At 48.0% G+C, this 5,145-nt stretch overlaps 1 pseudogene; it reads right to left on the reverse strand.

Annotated features, from left to right (window-relative positions):
* Window positions 1-4,169: 4,169 nt before the first annotated feature.
* LOC136662712 (5S ribosomal RNA) lies at window positions 4,170-4,286 on the reverse strand (annotated as a pseudogene).
* Between the last annotated feature and the right edge of the window lie 859 nt (window positions 4,287-5,145).

The raw sequence follows: 5,145 nt of genomic DNA on the forward strand, positions 1-5,145 counted from the left end.
GCCCTAATCCCACTGCCTGTCCACTGACAACCAGAGAAGTCAACACTGCTATATAAAAAAATGGTTTTTTGGCTCCATCTTTGGAAAGGAGATCTAGGGAATCTTCCCAGGACACCAGAGCCCAGTTTTGCAAAGCCTTTTTGCAGAGGAGGGGTCCCAGGCATTCTCATTGATGTCTGCACACAGGAACTGCAAAATCAGCAGCCAGAACGTCTTGCTTGAGAAGCCAATGAGCCTTAATCCAAAAGCGCAACCTTTCATTGACAACTACTTGGCCTGCTAAGTGTTTTCTCAATAGCACTTCCCCCCATTTGTATTACTTTTGTGTGCAATTTAACAGCCTTGATTTTGTGTTCCTTTGGCTTATGATAAACTCTTGCCTTTATAAACCTCTTACCTCTTCCTCCTCATGAGAGAGAGAGAGAGAGAGAGAGAGAGAGAGAGAGAGAGAGAGAGAGAGAGACCCCAAAGTAACAGGGAAACAAATGGAAATGGAGAAGCTCTTTCTCCGTTGACAACAACCACCCCATTAGATCCCTTTAAGCAGGACAAATAAGCCACTCAGCTGCACAAGTGGGCTTTTATATTTATTCCAAATTAGAAACAAAATAATTGCTGCCTTGCCTTTAATGGACGCGCCAGTTAATTGTTCTAATAGCTCACTGACTCCAGCGGGGGGGGGGGGAGAGTTGTGCATCTATGCAAATGCAACCGTGTGATGCCGGTTTACCAGTTCCATTTTGGCCGCAGCACATTACGCAAACCCAGCTTGAACTCCCCCTTTCTCTCGCATGCTCCATGGCACAGGGCTGCCATTCTAGATCAATTATTAATATGCACGTGTTATAATTATTTGGAGGGTTGGTACAAGATAATTATAAACCATAAAACAGCTTTCATCCGCATGCAGAAATGACTGCCTCCCCCGCTTCCTCCTTCTCCCACCAGCCCATGTCTGAATCTTGTACGATCTTAGAGATCAAAAGTGTACTTTTTAAAATAAAGCTCTTGCGGAAATAGGAATCAGACAATCACCCACTTATCATCTGGACTGATAGTTATGCAAAGGTCTTGTGCGTTGCGGCTGCAATGCAAGAATCATTGCTGGTAGCTTGGAGAGGCCGTGTGTAATTGAAATGCCACTGGGCTCAGAAGACTGGTCAAAATGTGTTGGTGGACTGGATGTAGTCCACAGGCAATAGTACAGGACGCCTGTTCTAGGGGTCATAAGAACATAACATAAGAACATAAGAACAGCCCCACTGGATCAGGCCATAGGCCCATCTAGTTCAGCTTCCTGTATCTTACAGCGGCCCACCAAATGCCCCAGGGAGCACACCAGATAACAAGAGACCTACAAGGCTTTCTGGGAATTGTAGTTAAGAACATAAGAACAGCCCCACTGGATCAGGCCATAGGCCCATCTAGTCCAGCTTCCTGTATCTCACAGCGGCCCACCAAATGCCCCAGGGAGCACACCAGATAACAAGAGACCTGCAAGGCATCCTGGGAATTGTAGTTCATAAGAACAGCCCCACTGGATCAGGCCATAGGCCCATCTAGTCCAGCTTCCTGTATCTCACAGCGACCCACCAAATGCCCCAGGGAGCACACCAGATAACAAGAGACCTGCATCCTGGTGCCCTCCCTTGCATCTGGCCTTCTGACATAGCCCATTTCTAAAATCAGGAGGTTGCGCATACACATCATGGCTTGTATCCCGTAATGGATTTTTCCTCCTGAAACTTGTCCAATCCCCTTTTAAAGGCGTCCAGGCCAGATGCCGTCACCACATCCTGTGGCAAGGAGCTCCACAGACCAACCACACGCTGAGTAAAGAAATATTTTCTCTTGTCTGTTCTAACTCTCCCACCACTCAATTTGAGTGGATGTCCCCTGGTTCTGGTGTTGTGTGAGAGTGTAAAGAGCATCCCTCTATCCACTCTGTCCTGTGGTTCTAGGTCATGTGGTCATGTGGTTCTAGATCAGGTCATGTGGTTCTAGATCAGGAGTGTCAAATATAAGGCTGGCAGGCTGGATACAGCTGGCAGAAGCTGGCAGAAGCATCTGGCCTATGTGATAACTGGGTTCTCCCACAGCTGCTGTTTCAGCAGCACCACTTCTGCCAAGTCTCTGGGAGGGAGAGATGGAAGGAGGCCTCAGAAGGCAAGGAACACTATGGGAAAAGGGACAGATCAAGAGGAGTGAAAGGGGGAGACAATGCCAGGGTTCTGGGCGAGCCTAACCTTTATCCGGCCCACATGATAATTGGGCTCTCCCACAGCCACCTTTCCAGCAGCCCCGCTTCTGTGGAGGCAGCATTCTTAGCTGCTGACTTTTAACTCTGCAGAAGCACCACTTTTGTGATGGCAAAAGTGGTGCCATTGAAAGGGTAGCCCATGTGATAACTGGACTGTCCCAGCAAGATAGTTGCCCCCCCCACCCCCCCGGAATCTAGAAACTATGATCAAGAGTGATCCTTTCTCTTCGGTCATTTACAGCTAATGAGTTCTGACAATAAGCAGAACAAAATGTTTATTTTTGGCCACCATCTGATTCATGACATCACTTTCTGCTTAATGATGTCACTTCCAGCCCTCAGCAGGTGCCACGAATGCTATTTGGCTCACTGTATGGAATGAGTTTAACACCCCTGTTCTAGATTTTTATGTTCTATATGTTTTTCACCCAAAAGCTTTGTGTATGCATATCTACATATACACTCAAAATAAAGTCCCTCAAACAATAGGGTAATAGTACATTCAGGACCCTGGTTGTTAGAGCCATATAACTCTGTGTCCTAGCTATTTATTTATCCGGGGGGGGGGGGAACACCCCAGCAACACTGTAAAGGAAGCATACACTTTAGTGATAGAATTGTGTGATATACAAATCTATGCTTTCCCCTGCACTGTACTCTGTAAAGTTTCGAAAGGCTTTATACGTTATTCCGATGCTGAAGTCTATGTGCGCAGAAGCTTTGGTTTCATTGCACATACTGAGCTGTGCATTCATCTGTGCAAACATTATCAGAAATACACGGTGAATCATTAATGACACCCTATTCCCTGGTATGAGTTGCTTGTGTGTTATTCATAGATGAAGTCCCTGTGCTTGCTTTGTGTACATTCTGAGTTATGAGTTGTTCGTGCAGATATTATAGAGCATGCCTGTGAATGCTCCCTGATCCTGAGTAGCTGGTGGGTGCTACATACATCCCAGAATGCTTCACTGTACAGTTGTCTGTATGAGAGTGCTATCTGGTGATAGTCCTCCTCTCACTAAAACGGCCTCTCAAGCAGCAGAATTGGTTTGCTCAATGGAAAAGTGGTATTGTCAGCCTAGCACATGCATTTACACAAAAGTAAGCTTCTGAGTCATGCATTTTACCATTCAGAAAACCTTTAATATGAACTGAGCCCTACTTAAGCCATCTCTAATTTTGCAGTGGGCAGCTATCCCCACTTATGGAGTGGGCAGTCTGATCCTAGCCAACCAAGTTGGCAAAATGTATGTTCCACTGGCACAAGTGCCAGCCCCTGGCAGAAGTGACATGCTGCCAACGCAGATGGCTGGTGGCATTGCATGCAAACCAGCAGGGAGGACTCCTGACAACAGTACAGATAAGCTGGTGGTGGGAGTGAAAGGAACAAGGGGGGGGGAGAGGGAGAGAGAGAGAGAGAGAGAGAGAGAGAGCGAGAGAGATTCTGGGCAGGGTGGGAGGCAGAACAGGGGAGGGACAGGGCAGTAATCGGGGGTACTTGTAACCTGAGCTCCTCCTTTATTTCCTGCTCCCTTACTGGCTTCATTTCAGTGCCAGCGAAAATAGCTGGCACAGAGTCGAGGAGACCCATTGAGGTAGCAGAGGCTACCCAGGTAACAGAGGCTTCCCCAGATAGGGGAATTAAAGTTCCCTTACTTTAAGGAGGCCTCTGGAATGCCTCCCCCCATTAGTTGTTGGTTGGCAACCTTCAGTCTCGAAAGACTATGGTACAAGCCTACAGCACCCAGTATTCCCAGGCGGTCTCCCATCCAAGTACTAACCAGGCCTGACCCTGCTTAGCTTCCGAGATCATGGTATAAGCCTACAGCACCCAGTATTCCCAGGCGGTCTCCCATCCAAGTACTAACCAGGCCTGACCCTGCTTAGCTTCCGAGATCATGGTATAAGCCTACAGCACCCGGTATTCCCAGGCGATCTCCCATCCAAGTACTAACCAGGCCTGACCCTGCTTAGCTTCTGAGATCAAATGAGATCAGGCACGTGCAGGGTAACAGTTGCTCCCCCCATTAGATGCATCACATGCCTCAGTGACATGGTTGCATCGGCAGGGGAAGCTTTAATTAACATTTGGTCCTTTACCCACTCCTTTTGCACAGTAGATGGATCATGTGAAAGGGACCTACTTGGCCATGTAGGCATTGCGTTGCATGCACCCTAGTTTGACTGAATGAGTTACTCACAGGGGACTACAAATGAAGCCAAGGCCAGCTTCTATGGCCTGCCAGGTTGATGCAGAAATACCGCCCATTCTGCTGCTTCCTTACAGTGCTCTTCATTTGGTGTATAATTCGAATCCATAAAGCCAGGGCTGGCCATAGGAGCTGAGGAGTTAAATCCAAAATATTTCCGCAGGGGAACCCCACCCCTGTGGGACCCTCTACGCACCCGGATGAGAAGCAGAAGCAAGGCACCTGAGGGTGGCATCACCGCCAACTGCTTCTGGAAAGGCTGGTTTCAGGCCAATTGGAGCCAGGGGCAGGTGGTAGGGAAGGCCATCCAGTGACAATACTCCCTCCATTCACCGTGCTCTCCTTGCAACACCTTGGCATGGAAGCGTTCCATGCTGGAGTGTCAGCTACAAAGCGAAGTAACAGCTGTGGGTGCTCCGCTCGCCACACCAGTGGAGGGCCGTTCCAGGCACAGAGTCTAATTTGGTCAAACTGCCCTAAGGCCAGCCCTGCATAAAACCATTCAAAAGTTAAGTGAGGAACAGTACAGTGGTCTGAGATGAGCTTTCAGTCAATGAGAGCAGTAAACTCTGGCTAGTGCAGCAGGATTGGTAGGAAATTAACCAGGAAATACTTTCAGAGAAGAAACAGTGGGCAAGGCCAACATATTCTAGATTTCTTCTTCAACAAGAA

Source organism: Tiliqua scincoides, chromosome 11 (genome assembly GCF_035046505.1).
Source record: "Tiliqua scincoides isolate rTilSci1 chromosome 11, rTilSci1.hap2, whole genome shotgun sequence".
NCBI lineage: Eukaryota > Metazoa > Chordata > Lepidosauria > Squamata > Scincidae > Tiliqua > Tiliqua scincoides.